This window comes from Giraffa tippelskirchi, chromosome 9, assembly GCF_054371585.1.
Source record: "Giraffa tippelskirchi isolate mGirTip1 chromosome 9, T2T-mGirTip1v1.2.pri, whole genome shotgun sequence".
Classification (NCBI taxonomy): domain Eukaryota; kingdom Metazoa; phylum Chordata; class Mammalia; order Artiodactyla; family Giraffidae; genus Giraffa; species Giraffa tippelskirchi.
This window is the reverse complement of record NC_137283.1, coordinates 23,321,302-23,345,284: the sequence shown is the minus strand read 5'-3', so window position 1 is coordinate 23,345,284 and position 23,983 is coordinate 23,321,302. Positions and strand designations below refer to the sequence as shown.

General features: G+C 40.2%; 1 protein-coding gene across 1 annotated transcript in view; it reads left to right on the top strand.

Moving 5' to 3' along the window:
- Positions 1–1,808: 1,808 nt before the first annotated feature.
- The window catches only part of CNTN4 (contactin 4), a 1,007,382-nt gene continuing 985,207 nt past the window's right edge, over positions 1,809–23,983 (top strand). The window contains exon 1 of the mRNA XM_081528227.1: positions 1,809–2,047. The gene's annotated coding sequence lies outside the window, so the exon portion shown is untranslated. The remainder of the gene's footprint in view (positions 2,048–23,983) is intronic.

Genomic DNA, 23,983 nt, shown 5'->3' with positions numbered 1-23,983 from the left:
TCAGAAACACTGTTAAGGGATTTTGTCCAAAATCTTCATAGAACTTTGAAAATTGCTTCAATTTGTGGTCTCCTTGGGAGAATGTGACAGCTTGCTTTATTCTTTTTTTTTCTTTGATATTTGGTTTTGAGTCCAAAATACCTTTTTTCCTCTGAACATGTTTAAAGTATGCATGCATGCATACATAGGAATATTTCCCTGGAGAATTACTGGCCAGGCATTTTTGTCATATATTTTTACTTAAAAACATATATATTTTTATTTTTAATTGACTAGGTGCAGAAAATAATCAATCTAAAAATAATTACAAACCATGTTTCTGTCAGGAACACAAAAGCCTTCAACATGAGCAGAAACAATTCACTTTAACTATTTATTTGCCATGGAATATATCTGCATTATCAACATTTCTATTTAGCAAAAGTACCACTATTAGAGAAACACACCACAGGAGGAGGAGGGAAAAGCTGACAATTTCTTTCCAAGTTTAAGCAATCAAGAAATCTGGGGAAAAACACAACAAAATCTCCTTTCCTTAGCACTGATTGCAGCAGCAAGAAAAGCCACAGAATTTTAAGTGCTGAAAATTTTGATCACAACAATACCCACTACCATGTCTGAATCTGCCCACTTCCTGAATCAGAATTAAAAACAAAAACAAAACAAACAAACAAAAGTGTGTGAACTAACAAGGCAGCTGCACATATTGGTAGGAGTTGGGTGTTTGCTTACTACAGTAGTTTAAAAATAGTTTTCCAGTTAACATCTTTTCCACATAATGGAGATGTCAGGGTAGGTTTACATGATTGTGTAAATGGTCAGAAGTTGTTTATGTAGCTCTGAACTGCTGAGTGATGCTCAGGAAGACCAGAGTTCAGCAAAGCCCCTGGGGCTTTTTCCCTGGGAGAGGAACTCGGGCCCTCTTGGGATTTCTGGAAATGCAATCCAGATGAGTTCAGGCTGGCTGGCTTTCCTTTGCCTGTCATTCTCTCTTTGCACAGGGTTGTTGAGACGCTGGGCATTGCTGCCAATCTCTACGGTTACCCTGAGGTTTGAGTTGGGGTGAAGAGAGCCATTTCTGCAAGAAAAGAGTAGATGCATACTACAGAATGCCCATGGTAACGTCATCGTCTAAGGCACATGTTTTTGAATAACAAAGCTTTCAATGTGCCCACACACACCGCAAATTGATCCTTGTGCCTATTTCATCGCAACCGTTTCCTCTCCAACACACGCAATCCGGCTCGAAAGCCCGCTTGTATGGGTGAGACTCCAGGTCGGTTACGCTACCCGTCTGTCCAATGTCCTCCTCCTGAGGACGGGTAGGATAAACCTTCCAAAAGCCCCTTCTTCAGGCTTCACAAGTTTAATACCGGTCTCCCCCAACTCCCAATCCTTCTGAACTCGGCAACTGTCAGACCCAGAGCAAAAGTGTGTCCCTGGCCAGGGAGCCTTAAGGAGACTCTGCGTTTCCCGGAGGCCAGAGGTTTGGGTACTCGGGCAGGTCGCGGCTCCTTGCGCCCCCATACTCGGGTTGCAAAAGAAGGCGGCATCGATTTGGTTTATTCCCCGTCGCTAAGCAGCATATCCTCTTCACGGGCGCACGGGAATAGGCTTGACGGTTCATCGGGTGACAGGGATTCAGGCGAGGCACCCTGTCACATCTCTGCTCCCGGGCACCGGGGCCCTTCTCCCGCGGGCGGGGCCGGCAGGTGCGGCGCCGGGGCGCGCGCCTCCTCCGGCCGCGCACTGAGCATGCTCAGCCCCGTGCGCTCCGCCCCCCCGCCCCCACGCCCCGCGCCCCGCGTCTTCCTCACGCGTCTCCCCCTCCTCTGGGGCTGAGGAGCCGGCAGCCTGAACTCCGCGGCGCCGGGTTTTTAGAGCAGCCGCGAGCGTGAGGAGGGAGGGGAGCGCGGCACCAGGCAGAGCACCGGGTTCAACACCGGGATTGGTCGCAAGTAGGAAGCTTTCGCCACTACTCTGGGACCCTCGGTCTGTGCGGGCGCCGCACCCGAAGCTGAGGCGGGAGCCGCGCTCAGGTGCTCAGGTAAGTGAAGCGCGCGAGCTGTCCGGGTCCCTCTCCAGCCTGGGTGCGTGCTGCCCCGGGCACCCTGAATTCAGAGAAAGAGCACGGGTCTCGGAGACTGCCCAGGGGAGAGTGGGTTCTTCGGCGGCGTCCCCTCCTGCACGGCTGGACGGGGGCTGTGGGCCGAACCGCCGTGGGCCCGGTCACCCTGCGGGGTCGGGGCAGCCGGCACCGTGCGCCCTGAACCCGGGAGGAGCCCGGGCACCGGCGCCGGCACGCAGTCACCTCACGGCAACCCATCTTTTTAGTCAGAAAATAAGTTTGTTGCGCCGGAAGGCTGCCCCGAAACAGGGAACCTAGAGCCAGTAATGCTTCAGGAACCCTTAAAATCAGCTCCTGCAACTGGTTTCAGGCTGTCGTCCGCTTTCCGCGCGCCTTCGCCGCTGGCGCGCGGTTCTCGGCGGAAGAGTTTCCCTTAGATGTTACCCGGGGCTCCGAGCGCCCAGCTGCAGCCACAGTAGAGGAAGGCGAACTTGGGCTGAGATGTGAAGGGACTTGGGACTGAAAGGGCAAGATCCCGTAGCCGTGGTGGAAGAAGTCTTGTTAGAAAGGACATTTTTTTGTTTGTTTGTTTTGTTTTTTGGTGTTTTTTGGGGGGATGGGGGTGGAGCGGCCACTGTGCGCCAGACTCAGTGTTGAGCACTGGAGGTACAGCGACGAAGCACATCCACCGGGTCCCCGCTGTGGGGGCACCTAGCTGATGTACCCAGACTCTGCGGGAGCTTGTGAGGGCGGCGTTCATTTACCTGCAACTTCAGGGGGATTCGCAGTTCCTTTTGAACGGCGAAGGCAACCCCCTGTTCTCTTCCCCGGACCCAGACATCAGCGAGATGTGCGCCGGGCACCCTGCAAACACCAGACGTCTCTCTCTCCTTTTGGAACGGAGGGCTCGAACCCTGCGTGCATTTCTTCTCCTTGTGCTTCGCGAATATATTTCATTGCTTATGAAAGATGTGGAGGTGAGGTTTAGGAGGACGTGGGCTCTTGAATCTCTCAGAACCAGTCAGGGCGTCTGATACATGAAAACATTTTGCAGCACAGCGGAGCTCCTGCAAGGAGAAGGCTTCGCGCAACGCGAAGCTTAGGAGGTTGGTGGTTGGCTGGGGTCTCCAGATTTGGAGCGAAGAGGCTTGCGGGGGTGGTCTTAGGGCGAGTCAGTGTGGCAGCTCACCCTGGGTGGGTGGTCTGCGTTGGAGGTGTGGGTGGATCTTGGGTTGCGTTGAAGTGTTGTTTGCATGGAGGAGATCCTGGGAGGAATGATAGGCTCCTGGAACTTTTTCTAGTTTTCCTACTGGAATCAACATAGAGGCAGGGACATGTTTGTCAGAATAACAGCGTCCTTTAATTGCATGGGAGGCTCCTGCAATTTACTATGAAGTGGATGTTTCGTGTAATAATTCCATATTTGTTTGGAATGTGCATTTATTTTGTGCTTTGAAGTTTATGGTTTAAGTCCTTTAGGGAGAGGGGCAAGAGCATGAAGACTTACATTTCCTTGCAGGCAAGTCCACGCAGTAGCATTGCCAGTACGGCTGATTTGCAAGTTTTTTTTTTTTTTTTTTCTCTGCTTCTGTCCAAGTGAGTGGAAAAGAACGTTGTGTCATGAGGGTAGACACCTTGAGGTAGTTTTGGTGGCTTGATGAGAAAACTCACGTGTCACCCATAACTTTATTCTTCCTGCCTTGTGTTAATCAACATAAGAGGTGATGAAAGTATAAGAGTGCTGCTAAGGATCAAAAGTAAAGTTCCATGGGGATATTATTATTATTATTATTATTATTAGCCATCTCATAAATTGCTCTTGATTTTGTTTATTTGTTTAAACTGGCTTCAGCTGCTCTGGCTTGATGAGGTGGGATCATGATGGTATGCCTCATTATTTATCAGAGTGGACCCTCCAAGGTTGCTGGCTAGCATGAAAAACTGACCTTTTAAAATTAGGGGCTGAGATGGTAGAAATAGTGACTTGTTGTTTAAGGTTGCAGATCAGAGCCACTTGGAAGCTACAAAGGAAGCAGGTTTCCTTGTTTGCAGCCTTTGTATAAACACTTTTCACTTTAACCTGGGGGAATTTGTCTCCTCCAGTCAGTTTGTTGCCCTCTTCCCTAGTCATTTCATATTGGTAGGTCATATGATAGGAACACCAAAATGTTTCTTAAATGACTGAATGACATAGTTTCTCAATCAGCAAAGTAGACTGCATTGTACAGTAAAAATATGTGCAGTGACATTGGTGCATTCACTAACATTAAAAAAAAAAAAAATAACCGGGATGTCTGTGGCCAAAATAAATGTGGGTTTAGAAAATACATTATGTAGTTGATACTTTTCCAGTAAAAATTAAAGATCTTAAAAAAAAAGAGTGAACAGAGAACAAGCTTTTCAAATAATGTTGGCTTTAAAAAAAAATCTTCCAATTATTTTGCTTAGTTCTCTCTTTTATTCAGAAGTAGGTTTTAGAATTATTTTTTTCCCACTAAGCACTTTATCTTTTAACTATAGTTTTTTTTTTGTTTTTTTTTTTCTGAAAGGTACACAGGACATCTGTTACATCAGTTTAGGTCTTATAAAATAAAGGTAACCTGGATAAGTAAACTTCTCAGCAGAAGACTCCCCTTTATAGTTCTGACTTTTCCCCCCAAGTTTGTATGGGCATGATTTTAATGTGTTGGATTCTTCTTTGTTTTCTTTGAAGACATAAACATAATATACATTTGTTTCAGCCTTTTTTTATGCAAATAATTTAATTTCTATGAAAACATGCTTTTATATGATTCTGATTAATCTGTTTCATAGGGTAAGTGGAAGATGTCTGTATACACAGATGTGGAGAGTTTTGTTGTTGTCATTTTCCATAGCACATTGTTTTAAGTCTGGTGAAGGAAACCAGCTGTATTAACTTAGACCTATTGGTTTTCATATTTTTGATTAGGTACTGTCAGAAGGCATTTGACCATAGATCACTAGTTATTTATACATTTCACACATATACTGTTTTTTTGACCTACTACTTATAAAACATACCCAGAAAGAAACTGAAGGATAAATAAAGTAAAAAATTATGAACCAGTTGTTCAGATATTCTTTTTCTGTATCCCAGTGGATTGTTTTGCACAGCCCCTAGGGTGGATGCTCTGGAGATCACTGACGGTTTGGGATTGTTTTACCTTTTTCTCCTTATCGGTACCTCTGTCATTCATCATCTGTGATACTGTAGCCAGTTGCAGAGCTGATAGGAATGTGTAGCTCCTGTAACAGGTGAATGAGGAATCTTGTTTCCCTGCCACGGACTCACATGTGGATGAAATGAGGCATAAGAGATGAATGTAACCTAGGGGCCATCCTAGATCTCCCAAATCAGATATACAGATAAAAAATATGAAGTCTTAGTTCAAAGACTAAAGTTGTAGTGGTTAGAAAGTGAGGAAACGAAGGAATAGATGAGTGAAGGAAGGCAGAATACTTTTTGTGTTGTGGTATTTATTGTGTGGAGGGTGGAAAGCCCATTTACCTTGGAATGGATTAACCTGGACCTACCACTTATTATAGTCATGATATTGGACAAGACAATTGAATAACTTCTGTGAACCTCTGTTTCCTTAGCTATAAAATTGAGATGACATTTATTTCAATGCAGCATGGTAGGTATTATACACAGGAGTATAGGTAAAGAGCTTAGCTTTATTAGATTGGGTAGATTATGAATGATAACAAATGAAATGAAGTGTACAGCTTTAGATGAAACAAATGTATTTCTCATTCATATAAAGTTTCAAAATGGGTGATCCTGGCAGCATTCCTCCAAGATGTGATAGGAAGATCCAGCTTTAATACAGTCTGTGTCACTGCCATCTTTAGCAGGTTCATCTGTGTTCATCTGTAGGAAGGAGAAAGACTTGCAGGATGTTAACTGCCCAGACGTGGAAGTCATACATATCACTTTTGCTTTCATTCCGTTGGCCAGAACTCAGTTATATATGTGTGTATCTTACTCTAAGGGAGTCTGGGAAATGTAGTTTAGCTGTGTTTTCAGGAAGAGAATAAGGGTTTGGTGGAACAGCCATCACTGTCTGGCCTCCTGTTACTGTATGGATATTTCCCCATGTTCAGTAAATGTTACTTCTCTCTTCCCTTTCTCCCTTCCCCCACCCAACTACTGGTTTTCTGGCAGAAAAACTGGAATAGATATAAGAAAAAAATGATAGAAACAGCTTACACAGATAGTGTGTATTATTTTTGAGGTCCTTTGCTAAGGTGCCCCCCTTAGGAATTACTCTTTTGTCTATTGTAGAGTTGAGGAAAACTGGGCTTAGAGAAATTAAATCATTTGCCTGGCATAGCCAGCAAGTGGCAGAGCTGGTGTTTGAACCACATTGTCTGACTCTAGAATTGCTTTTCCTGGAAGCTTCACTATCTTATTTTTGTTGTTGTTGTTCTTGCTGCAATGCTTTTCTTATTGTAGCCATTGGACCAACTTTTCTTTTTGTCTGTATAAAACAGGTGCAGGAAAATTAAAAAAATCCTAAAGAAGTTAAAAGATTGCATCTAATTGAAGATATACTGAAGCAGAATTATATATGACATTGGTTTACTTTGAATACCTACCAGCATCGGGAGCATAGTTAAAGGAAGACACCCCCCCCATTACAGTGCTTTCACTTTTGATAAAAAATTCTAGGATATGTTTAACCTTTCTTTTAAGCTTTCATTTTGGAAATCCTGGCCTGTCACTTTTATGCTGCAGTGTGTGAAGATAAATTCCTGTTCATTTCTTAGCCTAAGCAAATATCCCTTCTGGTAAGTTCACAACTGAAACATCCTCCCCTAACCTTACCTTTGAGCAAAGGCATTACTGTTCATTAACATCCCCAACTCCCCGAAAGTCTCCTCCTGTTGATTCAGCTTTCCAAAAGTGTTTCAGTATTTCCTGCATGACTGGAGGAACCTTTGTCTCTTATCCTAGAATCCTCTAAACAAAATGAGTCCTCTTGTCATCCTTATTCTGTTGTCCCACTTATATTAGAGACTCTGCTTCATCTCTTCTTTCCTCTGCATTTGTCTTTTGTCTTTTACAGAAATAGCAAATGCACTTATGGCTTCCAGGGGTCACTGTGGAAATGTGAGGTGGTCATAATGAGAGTGAAATATTTTGCCAGGAGATTTCATTTATCCATATCATCGACTCATTTTTTCTTCTTGTTCAGTGTGTATTTGTGTCATCTTCACAATTAATTGATGAGAAACCACCCGTCTTCCCACCATGCAAGGAAGCAGATATACTGTAAACTTATTAATCAACTGTTTCTCAAAAGCCTGTGTTCATTTTCTTCTAATGGTCCCTGAACCTCTTGTCCTGAGAAATTTGATTTATTTTGCTTTTTTCCCCTAAATTTTTCTACCTTCCAATTCTCCTCACATCCATGCCATCTGTGTGTGTGTGTGTGTGTGTGTGTGTGTGTGTGTGTTTCAAGGCTCCTCTTGTGATTTAATGGGGTTAGCAAGATGGAGAGGTTTAAACTTGCTTTTGTGACCGCATGGACTGTAGCCTACCAGGCTCCTCTGTCCACGGGATTTCCCAGGCAAGAATACTGGAGTGGGTTGCCATTTCCTCCACCTGGGGATCTTTCTGACACAGTGATCGAACCAGCATCTCCTGCACTGGCAGGCATATTTTTTGGCTTCTTTACCACTGAACCACCAGGGAAGCCTAGCTTACTATCATGTTTTCAGACTCCCAAAGAGCTGAATCCTACAGGGACTTGTGAAAAGCTAATTCTAGCTTCTGTGTCAGATAAACTAAATTTTCAGTGACTTGAAAACTCTTTGTATTTCTTGGTCATGTTCAGTAGTCACAGCACAGGAGTGGCTTTCCTTGGAGTCATTCAGAGAATCAGATTCCTCACCCTTGTGTGGCTTTGTCCTCTCCTGAGTCCCCTTTGTTCAGAAAAGGTATATGGCATGTGAGGAGAAAAATGTCCTGGCAGGTTTCAGACGAGCTTATTTTAGGCCCAGCCTGGGAGCGATTGTCATGGCCCCTGCCCACATTCCATCTGACAGAACTCCGTCACTTGGCCATTCCTTGCTACAAGGGAAGCTGAGGAGTAGAGTCACACTGAGTGCCCAGGAGGAGAGGAAAACTTGTTTGAAAACATGTTTAGAAAGATGTTTGCCAAATAACTAGGCAGTCTCTGTCACAGCTTTCCAGTGAATGAATCTGGATATGGATAACCAGCCAGTTCTCATATCCCTCTCTGTAGATGTGCAAAAAGGAGTGTGTGTATATTAACTTGGCCTCTGTTACTGTTCTTTTCTTTGTCTTTGTTAGTTTAAGACTTTATTTATTTATTTTATGTCTTATTTTTTAATTGAAATATAATTGCTTTACAAATCAGCTATATATATACATATATACTCCCTCCTTGACCTGCCTCCCACCCTCTCCCCATGCCACCCATCTAGGTCATCACAGAGCACTGAACTGAGCTTCCTGTGCTTTATAGAGTCTGTCTTACAGAGTGAAGTAAGTAAGAACGGGAAAAGCAAATATCACATATTAAAACATATATGTGAAATGTAGAAAAATGGTAGAGAAGAACCAGTATCCGGGGCAGAAATAGAGACACCAGCATAGAGAATGGATATGTGTGGACACAGTGGGAGAAGGAGAGGGTGGGATGAATTGGGAGATTAGGATTGACATAAATACACTGCCATGTGTAAAATATATCAGTGGAAAGCTGCTGTAAAGACTTTATTTTTTGAAACAGTTTTAGGTTTAAAACGAAGTTGAGAGAGAGATACAATGATTCCCATATACCCACTACTGGAGCACATGCCTCTTCCATTATCAATGTCATTCACCAGGATGGTGCTTTTTTTAAACCAAGGGTAAACCTACATTGACACATCATTATCACCCAAAGTTCTTAGTTTACCTTAGGGTCCCCTGTTGGTGTTGTACATTCTGTGGGTTTGGGTAAATGTATAATGACATATTCATCATTATAATATCATATACAGTATTTTCATTGCCCTAAGAATTCTCTGTTCTCTGCCTGTTTATTTTTTCCCTTGGATCTTCCACCCCTAAAAACCACTGATCTTTTTTAATTGTCTACATAGTTTTACCTTCTCTGAAATGTTACATAGTTGGAATCATACATTTGTAGCCTTTTCTGGTAGATCTCTTTCACTTAGTAATGTCCATTTAATTTGTGTCCCTCCATGTCTTTTCATGGCCAGTGAGCTCATATCTTATGAGTACTGGATAATATTTTATTGTCTGGTAGTAGCCCGTTCTTAGTGCAAATGGTGTGGGTGAACTCCATTTCCTATTTAAGGATTGGAACATACTCTTTTACTTAAGGAAGAGCCCTGGCTCTCTGTGTTCACAGTAATTGCTTCTAGAACAGGCATTGGGCCTGGTGAGAACCAGTGCAGAGGATAGAGATGTTTTCTAGCTTCTCAGTGACTCCACCTGGGCTCCATGCATGCCTTGAACCAGTCTCTGTGAACAAGGAGACCAGAACCAGGGGCGTGTCTGTCTGCCACTGCTCCAGCTGTCTCACTACCAGGGAGGAAAGCCTCGGTCAAATGGCAGTCATCACATGTCACTTGATAATGAAAACCAGAGGCAAGACAGAGAGAAACTCAGTCCTCTTACACTGCCTGAGACGATTCATCCAGCTATGTCTCATGTGAGTTTGCCTTCTGATTTTTCAGCTCTTGGAATTCATAAATTACAGTTTGACTTTAGCTAGTTCGGGTTGAATTCCTATCACTTGCAGTCAATACTAATTTATTGGATCAAGGAGGCAAGGGGCAAAAATCCAAGATAGGAATGTTAGAAAAGTGTGTGTGTGTGTGTGTGTGTGTGTGTTTCTGAGCTCATCAGATGTGTCACTTTAGTTATGAGCCTAACAACAATTGCACTCCCTCATAATAAATCAGACTTCCAGTCAAGAATCACTTGGCAGTATCCTACCAGGCACAGATATTTGTCACTAAATCATTAAGCCAAGCTCTCATTTCTTCACCAAGCTCTCATTTCTTCAAAGTCTGTCTCTCTTTGTAGAGCTGTGAAGGGAGTTGGAAGAAAAATCATGTCCTCAGGCTTAATTCTCTCTTCTGAGACTCACTCTGGTCCTTTCTATGTGATGTTCTTTTTTCCCAATCACATTTCTCCATTGTGTCCCCTTTTGAAGCCTACAGCCTCAGCCGCACCAGTCTAGTCATCCAGCCTGGACCTTGTCATGTGTTTTTTTATCCTCATCTTTGTTTACATCGCCTCTCAGTCTACCTTTGCTGTCTTTTCTTACCATGTCTGTTATACTTTGCATAATGCTTAACTCAAATGTGCTTCTGTTAAGCCTGTTTTCATACTACTGAGGAGTAAAGAATGACTCTCTTCCCTGTACATACAAACTCTTGTTGTATTTTTTTTTCCATTCCACTTCTATAATACTTGTCATGAAAGTAACCAACCAGTTATCATAAGACTGAGGGGTTCCCAAGATGCTGTATGTTATCATTTAAATCAGGAAAGTCTTGGGCAATTGGGACAAGTTCATTGCCATACCTACTACATTGTAAAATTACTTCACGTGTCACTCAGTACCATGTGAGTTTCTTGAGAGGATAAGAGTTTGAAATTTGAAGACCAATTTCTTAGCAGTTCTAAATTCATTTTTGTACTAGCTGTATTATTTTGTGTGACAGCAAATTACCTACTTTCTAGGTTTCTGCTTCATCAGCTATATGATGGGATAATACGTGTTTTGTAGAGCTCATCAGATAATTAAATGACATGGTAAATTAAATCACTCAGTTTATTGATGTACGTATCTAGAAATTTGGGTTGTACCTAAAGGTGCAGGAGTTGGTGAATATTATGTGGAGTACTGCTTGCAAAGTACTTAATACTTGTAACTAGTGCTTTGAAAAGCCTAGTAAGCTTCTGGTAAACAGTTTTTAGAGCTTCTCAGGTGGCTCAGTGGTAAAGAATCCGCCTACCAATGCAGGAGACGTAGGAGACACAGGAGACATGGGTTCTATCCCTGGGTCGGGAAGTAGGAAATGGAAACCTGTTCCAATACTCTTATCTGGAAAATTCCATGGACAGAGAAGCCCGGTAGGCTATAGTCTGTGGGGTAACCAAGTGTTGGACATGACAGTGCAAGGGGGACACACACATACACACACACGCAGAGTTTTGTTTTGATTTTAAATTGACTAATCTTACTTATATTGGAGTGTCTCTTGCACAAAACATGATGGGCAAAGTAAAATTTAACTCAGATAATACATGCCCGTGGGGCGTTAATGATCTTACAGGAGTCTGGGATAAGGGGAGAAATAAGTCAGTGAGGGTGATTAGGAATATTTGAGAAAGAATTTCTGGTGTTTGAGACTTGAACAAGCAAGAGTTGGCTGCAAGGTTCATTTGTTTTCTTTTTCTTGTCAGAGATTTATTTTTCTGTCTTATTTAAAGCCAGAATCAATAGTTTTCATGGTTTGGACAGTGAAAATATTTTCCATGTTTAGGCAGGGTCAGTTTCAGCTCATAATACTTAAAACCCTTATTTTTTTTCCCCATTAATTAAATAAAGATTGAGCATTTCTGGGAAAAAGACTTTGGTTCATGAGAAAGTAAGGGTTAGGAGGGCAGCACTCCTGATTCCATAATGAATTTGAGGTTCTAAAAAATGCATCCAGGACTCTCCTGTTTTTACTACACTAAAATGACCCTTCTACCTTTGGGCTAAACTTTTGTGTATAAAATACTTTGCACTTTGCAAAGCTGTACTCATATAACCTTGACAGTTTATGTTGCCTGTGACTTTTAGGTTTGTCATGGAAATTTCCATTGAGGACAGCTGTCAATCAGTGTGCTTATGCTGACATGGGTCAAATTTGGAGGAGAAGAAAGTCAAACAATAAAAAAACAAATGGCATGATTCAAATCCCCAAGTAAGTTTTATAGGGCTTGATTCTAGACACATTGCCATCATTTTGAGTTGCACAAATGTATATTATCATCTATATTATGATTGCTCTTCAACTACCAAATACAAATACGAATATTTTTGTCTTTAGTGACTCATTTGAGTAGCTATTAGCTAGCTATTGATTCTAAATTTCTTGCAGATTAGCAAATTAATTAGGAATGCAGACAGTACTTTTACTATATTTAATTAGGTGAATGACATTCTTAAAGAGAGACTATTTACTTAAGTCACGTTTCTAATTCCTTGTAAAAATTATAGCAAAAACGTGTTTAAGTGGAATTCTTGGGATTAAATAAATGGGGTTCCCTGGTGACTCAAATGGTAAAGGATCTGCATGCAATGCAAGAAACCTGGGCTCGATCCCTGGGTCAGGAAGATCCCCTGGAGAAGGGAATGGCTTCCCAATCCAGTATTCTTGCCTGGAGAATCCCATAGACAGAATAACCTGGCAGGCTGCATGCAGTCCATGGGGTCGCAAAGAGTCTGACATGACCGAGCCACTAAACACTTTGACTTTTCACAAATAACAGTTTGCTTTAATCTAACAATAGTGGTTTTTATTGTGAGATACGGACCCTCTAGTTGTGGCTCGCAGACTTGTTTGCTCTGTGGCATGTGGGATCTTACTTCCCTGACCAGGGATTGAACCCATGTCCCCTGCATTGCAAGGCAGATTCTTAACCCCTGGGCCACCAGGGAAGTCCCACAATAGTGGTTTTTAAAAAGTGGAAATCCAGGTCAGCTATATTACTGGTCAACTAAATAGGTGGCTAAGTATGATTTACTTCTCGATGACACAGATCACTGTGATGAACATAGTCTAGTAGTTTAGACTAGGACAGTGATTCACTTTTGAATCAAACCCACCTGGATTTCTTCTGTCACCAGCTGTGTGATATTGAGCATGTTCTTAACCCTTACAAAGCAGTTTTTAAAATCTGCAAAATGAAGTAGATCATGCCTACCTTGTAGAGGTGCTGTGAACATTAAATGATGTGGATTTAATACTTTAGTAGGTGTACACAATACATTCTAAGCACTAAGCAAACTTGCCCTATTCTATACTATAATCTTGGCAGTTTATACAGAACATAGTACATGAAGCTGCTTTCTGTTTGTTGAGACAATGAATGCTAGACTGGATTGTGCAACAGGATCCCATCAGGGACTGGTGAAACATCAGACCCTATGCTGAGTCGCCTCTGTCTGCTTTCTGGTGCCTTTCAGATGCTCATATATTATATGATTCCTTGCTTTGGTGAACTATCCATTTCTATGTGCTGTGTCTTCCCACTTGTGTCCTGGAAAAAACAAAAACAAATGTATAAGCCATTCAGACTATATTTAGTAATTTAAATAGTTCTGACTGAGGCTGTGAGGGGCCTTCCACACCCCTCTTTTTGTGAGAGACTAGGAGCATGGATGTCTCCTATCCATTTTCACCCTTCTTAGCTTCCCCTTCCCCTACTTCCTGACCAAGGTAGTGAGAGGTGCAATAGAAATAGAAAATAACCTACCTTGATAATATTGTCACATGTATTTGTGATACACTTTGCAGCAGCAGCCTGTTTGTGAAGATTTCTGTGTTACAGTTGTGGAAGGTTGGCTTGCTTACCTGCAGTACTGTAAACTTCATTGAAAAATCTGTACTCTGAGAACATGATCTTCACTCTGTAAAGAAGTTCCTTTTATTTTCTTTAGCACATTTCAAGGTCTCTTTCACCAGTTACTAGAATCTAACTAAAAATTACTAGTATGTTCCCTTTATTTTCTTTCTTGAACCTATTGGTCAGAATTACAGACATTGCAACAATTCTAGGTAACTGTGAATGTGGTGGTAAGATATGTATATGGGCTGTGTAACATGGGGTTATTGTGAATTCATAGTTCCATTAACTCTACTCAATTCTTTTATTAGTAGCAATTTACCAGTATCTTGTAGTTTATATTATGTGCTGTAACTGAAATTAGTACTTTTGCTTTAAACGTTACTGTTATTCAAAGCAGCAGTCTTCTGTTGTTCTGAATTAATAAGCTTGTGCAAATTTTAGTAATTTTCTTATAATGTAACTCCTTAAATCAATATATTAAGGTTAATGCTTAAGAAAAGGAGCATAATATAATATACTCTCTATTATAATGAATTCCCTGTTTTAGGTTCTGATTCAGTTTCTACAGATGGAGAATGTTTTATGTGATGAAAAAGAAAAGTAGCAGGCAGACTTGGTGATTGAAAAATGATATCAAATTCTGACTACGCTACTCTTGTAAGATTAGACCAAATTATTTAACACATCTTAGCTTCATTTTTCTTACCATATAATTCTTGTAGGATTATGAAGACCAAAATGAGCTAATGATGTGTACACATAGCCTGATGCTTTGCGTGTAACTATCATCCCTAAAAAATGTGGAGTTTATCATTATAATCTTATTCTTCTCATACATTTATTCAATATGATACCTATGTTGTTGATGAAATAATGAAAGTTGTAGCTTATAAACTTGAAATGTTATTCCTTTAAATAATTAAGAAAGTGATGCATGTTTGCTCCTGTGACTATCCATGGGTGTATGTGTGTGTGTGTGTGTGTGTGCACGTGTGTGTGTGCACGTGCACACGTGCTCAGTTGTGTCCAACTCTTTGCATCCTCATAGACTCTAGTCTGCTAGGCTCCTCTGTTCATGAAATTTTCCAAGCAAGAATGCAAGAGTAAATTGCCATTTCCTACTGCAGGGAATCTCCCCAACCCTGGGATAGAACCTGCATCTCTTGAATAGACAATGTGATCTTCCTTGGCTGCACAGACACAGAAGGAGGCAACCTTTGCATAGTGTGTTATTTTATGATTGACTGTTACAGAGTGCCACTGGATCAGAGCTGAGATGCGATTAACACTATTTGAAATTTCATTTTGGAGAAATAGTTGTGGCTATGGTCAAGAGTCTTATTTATTATAAAGAATGAATTACTGAGTAGGCTCTCATTTGTATTCTTGCTACTTCAGCTCTAGCCCATCTTGCCATGCTGCAAAAAGAAATGCTGACATGTGACAGAGTAGAAATATAAAAATGTTTCGAGTTGCTCTCAAATGTGATTGAAATTTTTAAAATGGTTTGCACAATTTTCAAAAATCTTTGATACTAATAGTGTTTGGGAATGAATTTCTGTTTACTTGGGAGAGTATCAGTCTACATATTCTACACATAGTCTCCTTATAGGTGCTTTGAGTGTCAAAACTTAGTGAGCATAACTGTAATGAGTAATACATTATTAATATGCTTGCTATGAAGGATTTTTACATATTTGAAGGGGAGCAAGCTAATGTTATTTTCTTTTCCATGTGTTTGTATAGCCTTTAAAGAATGAAACATTTTTAGTAAGTTTATTTTGAATGTTTCTCTACTTCCTCCTTGTTTGGGGTTTACCGCGTTGGTTTGCAGAATTCAAGTAACACTTGTATTATCATTTAACCTCATTACTTAGATGCTATAATTACTTTTTAATTTTGTTTCTTTATTTCTAACATATACAGTGAGAACTTAAGTATTGTTTCTCTTTGTGTTTTACATTCTCCCCTATTATATACTAAGCTAACTCACATCAGAATCGTAATTCATTGATAGGCTTCCATCCATTAATTTATATCCTATTGAATCTAAATATTGCCTCTGTATGGAAATTTGCTTGACTTCAGGCTTATGTATATACACACACACGTATGTATGTATATTGGAGAAGGGAATGGCAACCCACTCTGGTATTCTTGCCTGGAGAATCCCATGAGCAGAGGAGCCTGGCGGGCTACAGTCCATGGGGTCACAAACAATCGGACACGACTGAAGCAACTTAGCACAGAACATATATGTGTGTGTGTGTGTGTGTGTGTGTGTGTGTGTGTGTGTGTATACACACATAGATATATATATGAATATATATATATATATATATAAAGAGACCTGTATAATGTGCTTTCAAGGAGTTATTTGCTTGATGTGAAAAGAAAACTAAAATTACATTGTGGTGTGATGTGGGATATTATGGTGGTAGTTGTGAAGAAATTATGGGGAAGAATTGATATTAATAATTGAGATGAAGTGAAAAGATGGATAAAATTTGCAGATTGAGTTTGGAAAGAACACTTAAGAAAAACAATATAATGTGACAGTGGGATGAGATCATGAGAGAAGTGGTGTGTTAAGGGATTGGCAAAGAGCTGAGAATGAGTGGACCTCACGGATGTAGGAGAGAGACGGCCGAGTCCTTGTACTCTATTGCAGAGACCTGAACATGAATGATGCCTAATGAGTTGGGCAGAGAGCAAGCAAAGACAGTGTAATTGTGTGATTAGGGTGATTAGTGCATTACAAAACTGTACAAAGTAGCATCTTTAGGGAATAAAAGGAAATTGACTTGTGTCCTTGAGGCCATAGAAAGCCATTGCACAATTTTAAAGGACTAGAATGACACTAGACAGTTAATTTTGAAAAATTCATTCTAATTTAATGTGAAAATATAAGTGCTACGTTGGGGCTGGTGTGTGGAGTGGTGTTTGTAACCTGTCTAAGCTTTTAGATATGTGCCTGATCTATGAGTAGTTCTTATGTCCTATTCTGATTGTGTTAATGATGTGAGAAAACAGCAAACTTGGTACAAAAGTATGTTACATTGTCATATAAAATACTTGTACTTTCTTAATGTATTTCTTTATTTAAATCCAGTATGCACAGGGGTTAATAAGTAATTTGGGATTTAAATTAGAAAACTAAGAAAATGAGCAAACAACAAATGTTCTAAAGCATATAATGTTAAAAAAATCATTGCACAAGGTAATTAAGTGCCTTTATATCGTTGTATGGGAAGAATTGTTTCATGGCAGTAGATTTACAAATGGACAATTTAAATTGAGTACCACTCCTTATTTCCATTTCAAAATGTTTTATTTGTGATACTGGAAGTTTACATTGCGGGGTATCCAGTGATCATCTGCTTTCTCCCACGTTTTCTGGCTTCACTCCATATTGCTCACCTGGGTCTGTGGCACATTCCTTTGCTAATAACATATGCTGTCCTTAGATGTTAGTTAGTGGTAAAGAATATGCCTGCCAATGCAGGAGATGCAAGAGACGTTGGGAAGATCCCCTGGAGGAGGAAATGGCATACTCTAGAATGTGAGTGGCGTACACTAGAATATGTATGGCATACACTAGAATAGTATTTTTGCCTGGGAAATCCCATGGACAGAGGAGCCTGGCGGTCTATCTTTCATGGGGCCACAAAAAATCAGACATGATTAAGCGACTGAGCACAAAGGGAAACTAATTGTATTTGGTAACATTTCAAATAGTTGTCATTGATGCTGATTATTTAAATTTTTTAATTCGCAGGAATAAGCTCACTTTCCCAACAGTAAAAATCACTTCTACTGTATATAGTCTTGTGGGTTGATAAATCCAGAGCCCACTCCCCTACTAAGAAGTGGCCCAGGAGTCTTTCTTCAGCTGACCCTTCTGTTGTTGCAGTATAAGAAAGGTGCCGGCGTATGACTTTCATCTCTGAATGGCTGAATTATTAGACCCTCTCTACTCATGTGTAGAATCATAAGATCAGTAACAAAAGGATGAAAAAAGAGCTGGAGGGAGGGCTTCCTCTCCGCACTGTGTCAGGGTCCTGGCCAGACCTGCCCTGGCCGGCCCAGTGCTACCTGCTCCTGGGGGGGAGGGGGAGGGGCATCTGGAGCTGTTTGATTCCCGAGTTTTCTCTTCTATCTTATGATTCCCTTATATCCTTTTTATACAGTACCTTTCCCCCTAGGTTCTCATTGGTGTTTATTTTTGCTTGCACCCCAAGGACTGTAAAGAGCTTTTCCTAGTATCAGATGTTTGGAGGTGCATCGTACCACATGCCTTATACTGTTATGCCTTCATCTTTCTGTTGAGAACTTCTGAAGCACAGACACAAAGGTTGCTTTTTCAGAATGAACCACTCATTAGTTTGAGGCCCCTCCATTAATTTGAAAATCATCCCCCCTGGAGAGCCTATCGCATTTCCCTCATTTTGCAGTAATTACTCTCATCCCAATGTTCAACAGGGTGGGAAAGCTGGCTGGGAATTTGGTGTATAAATCCCTCTACGTTCCTCTGGTTTTCAGGTTTTGGTGAGTGAATGTTCACAAAGGATGTCTAAGGTCTCATACAAGTGCACATGCCATGGTGCTTCCTTACAAGCTTGTTCTCTGAATAATTCACATCATCCAGTACTTTCTGCGGTTTTATAAAGATCAGCAGTTGAAAGTTTCCTTCTTGGTCTAGCCAGTGCTTAATGTCTTTTCTGCAAATGTATTTTTGGAGGCTCTGTGATCACAGTAAGGAGCTAAAGCTTAGATTTGGGGGCCCACCTTGCAAACTTGTCGTTAACTCTAGGAGCCAGGTCTGTTGGTATTTATGCACAGAGGTTTAATCTTTGTACAGAGTGCCTTATAATAGTCTGAGCATAAAAGTCTCAGAGTGTAACTTGGGCCTGGTGTTCATAATTGAGTTGCTCCCCAGGCCTGATGCTCTTCTAATACTCTTTTATATATAATCATGTACCACTAAACTTTTGTTGATCTGCTGTTAGAAGCAAGGCATTGCAGGAGACCAAGTGCCAGTTATAAAGATTCATTCCATGCCCTCAACTTGGGAGCAGAAGCAGGGACCATGCATATAGGAGTGAGTATAAGCTCTCTGGGGTAATTGCTACAAAATAGGGTCCTCAGAAAAAGCTGGCATTTTAGAAGAAGCTAAAGATTCACAGGCCCACTCTAGAAGCACTGAATCAGAGTCCCTGGGGATGAGGTTTAGGAAATTATGTTTTGAATAGGCTTCCCATGTGATTCTGATGTTCAGCCAGGTTTGAGAACTAGAGCTTGTTCTGCAGAGCACTAATTCTTCAAGATATAAATAGGATTCCATTTTAAAAAATTCTCAGCAGGAATGAGCTTAGAAAATTCTGTATTTTAAATAGATTTTCTTACATTAGAATTTCTCAGACTCTTTATGTGCCTTGTGAAATACATGTCTCTGAAACTTACTTGACTAAGCCCTTTCAGGGTGCTGTAACAGAGTACCACAGACTGGGTGACTTACAAGACAACAGAAGTGTATTTCTTATAGTTATGAAGGCTGAGAAGTCCAAGATCAAAGTGCCGGCATATTCAGTGTCTGCTGAGGCCGCTTTCTGGTTTCTAAATAGCCATCTTCTCTCTGTAACCTTACATGAAAGAAGGAGCAAGAGAGCTTTCTGGGGTCTTTTTTATAAAGACACTAATCCCATTTGTAATGGTTCTGCGTTCAAAACCGACTTATATCCCAGAGGTCCAACTTCCAAATACCATCACATTGGGAATTAGGTTTCAGTGTAAGGATTTTGGGGGGATATACAATTTGGTCTATAGGAACTAAAAAATAACCTCCCTCCTCAGAGCAGAGATTGTCTATGAAACATCCAAAGGGGTGGCACTCAGCCCTGATGCATAATTTGATTTAATTGGTATGGGGTGAAGGTGAATTCTGGGAAATAGAATTTTTATAACACTTCCCAGATGATTTTATTAAATGTAGCAGTGTTGAAGATCATAGATATTGTGATATGAATATATTCTTTGGAACACATGTTGGGAAACTTAGTCCTAGTGTGTGTTCCTATCACCCAGATTTTTGTTTGTTTGTTTCACATGTGTCTGGTGGTTTTACTAAGTTTATGTTAATATATGTCTCATATTACAGTTTTAAGAGAAGGTTTTCAAATGTCTTTTTTTCTGCCTGTAACATAAACTTCTTTTGGGAAGTACCCCCAGTCGTTGGAGACACTCTATCTATGAGAACAGTGAATATATATATATATATATATATATATATATATATATATATATATATATACACTTTCTAAGTAAACCTTAATCATAATGAATAATAGTAATCAAATACAATGTATCAGGCAAGTTGCTTTTATTATATTATCTCATTTAAGCCTGTAATGATCCTGTGAGCTAGGTGCGGTAATGAACCCTAGGTCCTAGATGAGACAACTGAAAATCGAAAGATTAAATAACTCAGTTTACACAAGCAGTAAATAGCCACACTGATGTCACATTACTGGTGTGCCTGCCTGTGAAGCTTTTAACCAGTATGGGTTCCTCAGGATGGTAGAGATTTTTATCCTTAGTGATCAGCATATGGTTAAAAGACCTAAACTTGTACAAACTGCTTTCACAACTACATTTTACTGCAAGGATTGTGCATCTTCATTAATTATAGGGGTTTCGGAATGCATTCCAAATGTTAAAAATCCTTTCAAAATAGGAAGATTTTCAGAAAAACATTGATATATGAATATAAACAGAATTTTTGTAGTTATAATAGTCTGGTAATTTGTGTATGTAAGCTATATGCTATATTCATTATTCTGAATTTATTTGAATATGCAAGATTCAATGTATAAATGTATTTTTTCTTACAGCTAGCCTTCCAATATTGCTAAACTTCTAAAAAATATAGAGTTTGATAAATTTTTGTTAGTCTGGCCACAAATTTAAATAAAGAGAAAGAGTTCTTTCACTACTGGCAATAAAACTCAGTGGAGGGGATTTATGTATGGGTTCAAATTCATGCTTATTAGATTCTCAGAACATGATGTTTCCTTTTAAAAGTAAATGCCTGTGTAACTTGTTATGACAAGTAGAAAAAGTATTCAGTTGCATGTTTTTCATTTTACCAGAGAAGATACATCGAATAATGTATAAATGACAACACAGAGTTTTTAGTGAAATATAGTGATTTATCTTATGTGTCAACTTGTATAGGCCACAGTCCAGATATTTGATCCAACACATATCGGTGATGCTATAAAGGTATTTCTAAAGATGTGAGTAATATTTAAATCAAGACACTGAATAAAGCAGATATATAATGTAGTTGGGCTACATCTAGTTAATTGGAGGCTGGAAGAGTGCTTTTGGACTCCAGTTACAACCTCAGCTCTTCCTTGGGTCTCCAGCCTGTTCTGCAGATTTCATACTTGCCAGCATCCACAACTACATAAGCCAGTTCCTTAAAATAAACTTCTCTTTCTGTCTTTTTCTAATACACATATATTGTGTGTACAGACACACACACACACACACACACATACACACACACACATACACACACACACATGTTTGTTTGATCTGTTTCTCTGAGAACTCTGATTACTTTACCAAGAAGGTTTTTCCATTTTGTTTTTTCAAATAATTGCCTTGAATGTTCTTGTCCACAGAGTTGCTCTCCTAATTTTGCAGAATGATGAGCAGTGTGGATGGCAGCAGATTTTACCTTCTCCAATACTGACACTGTGTCCCCATGATTGACCATTTCATAAATGCCATATAGAGTAAATGGAAGCATAGAAAGTTCAAAAAGGCAGTTCTTGCTCCTTGTGAATTTGTGGTATGACAGGTTTTTGGGTATGGCTTTGGTCATCTAGTCAAAGTGGGGTCCTTTAGAGAAACATGAATGACGTACCCTACAGTTCATTTCATTCATCCATTCAGCTTATAGATACTGACAGCTGACTCTGTGCCAGGGCCAAGTTAGGTCACGTGGGTAGGAAAAAATCAGACATGCATACTTCATGGAGCTCAGAGTCTGGTAGGGGAGACTGAAAAATGTTTTAAATAACTAATACTTATAATACAAATAATTATAAACTGAAATAGGTGCTCTGAAGGAGAATGAGAGGGCTCTGAGCTGGAGAGGACTGTGGGAGGGATCTTCTTTACATGGCCTACAGAGAGAAAGTTTCTTAGTGAATATGAACGTTGAGACCTAAACCTTGAGGAGAAGCTAGTCAAATAAATAACTGGAGAAGAAAGTTCCAGGCACAGAACATAATGTGAAAAGGGACAGGAAACAAGGAAGACCTTGATTCATAACTGACTTAATGTGTAAAGGATCAAGGATCATTCGTCAGGAAAGCCTTACCACAGCTGAGTGAAGGAAATGGTGGGCGTGAAAGTTGTGAGAAGCACTATGTAGGAAACTGATTATGTTGGGAAGACGAAGTTACTTAAGCTGGATTCAAGTTTGAGATTCTGGTAGTGGTGGTGGTTTGGTTTCTAAGTCATATCCGACTCTTGCGACCCTGTGAACTGTAGCCCACCAGGCTCCTCTGTCTATGGATTTCTCAGGCAAGAATATTGGAGTGGGTTGCCATTTCCTTCTCCAGGGGATCTTACCAACCCAGGGAGCAAAACATGCCTGCAGGTGGTCTCCTGCATTGCAGGCTGTCTACTGCATTGCAGGTGGATTCTTTACCACTGAGCCACCAGGGAAAGTCTTTGAGAATATATTTTATGGAAAATATTCACTTCACACTTAACCAGTGATGCCCCCAATGCCTTAATTGGGCCTGGCTTTAGACACTACTGGAGAAGGCAATGGCACCCCACTTCAGTACTCTTGCCTGGAAAATCCCATGGATGGAGGAGCCTGGCAGACTGCATGGGGTCGCTAAGAGTCATACACGACTGAGCAACTTCACTTTCACTTTTCACTTTCATGCATTGGAGAAGGAAATGGCAACCCACTCCAGTGTTCTTGCCTGGGGAATCCCAGGGACGGGGAAGCCTGGTGGGCTGCCGTCTATGGGGTCGCACAGAGTCAGACATGACTGAAGCGACTTAGCAGCAGCAGCAGCAGCAGCAGTAACTTCCATATTGTTTAAACCAAATATGAGGCATTAAGGTATTAGAGAAATATACATTTTTAGTATGACTATAACCATCATGAACAGGCACTGCTATTTAAGGCTAGCTCATGCATACTTGTCTAGAGATCGTAAATCTTACAGTGTCATAATGTTGATTTTGAAGGCTCTCCATACTTTGAGAGACTATCTCTGTATCGCAAGTCACTTGAAACTCTAGGCTTACTGACTTTTGTGAATTTTAGTTGTATAACTATTTCTTTTCTTCTCATCTTTCCCTACCTCTCCTCTCCTTTCCCCTCCTTCCTCTCCTTTCTTTTCATTTTTAATCGAGTCCTTAACTAGGCCTTAGAAATCATATAGCAGTGAACGTGGTGAATATATCATTTCACTTGTAAAAAGTTACATGCCAGGAGATGCGTGTCCTCCAATTCTGTAGAACTGCAAAATAGGGCACTCTAGAAATTGTGCTGTATACGAAGCCCCTCACTGAAGAATTTTAAGCAAATCTCAAACTTCTAACTTGGGAGAGTTTTCATTTCATATTTTGAAGAATTCAGGTGGACACCCTTTGTCTACATTGTACAAATGAAGAGTTAAGATTATTATCTGTGTTATTTAAAGGGAAAAAATTCTGGTGGTAATGAAAAAGTTGGGTCTAGGTCCATGACTGATTAAGACTGGCCGTTAATGTTGTTGAATTTCCCTGGATAATATCTGAACTTTCAATGTCACTTTGCCCTTATATTACTTTGTATTTTTAAGTTATTTTTCCATAAAGGTTATATGTCTGTGAGTGTGCATTTTAATAGTGTAAAAGGGTATCTAGTCAAAACTAAGCTTCCTTTCTGTCACCTTCTGTTATTAATAGTTCTTTCTCTTAGAGGCAATGTAGTATCATTTATCTTCCCAGAGTTATTTAATGAATATGAGTACATATATATTAAGATACTCACTCAATAAAAAAGATATGTGACTGTCTACTGTAAAAACAATGACATGGAATATCCTATTTTTACTTAAAGATGAATCTTAGATATCAGTTTATGCATGGCTGTCTCTTGGTTGCCAATGACTACTCAGAATATGTATTCCTTTGTACCAAGATCATAATACCAGACCCTTGGCCATCATCATTTGTGCTCTTTAGAGGCCTTTGTTACT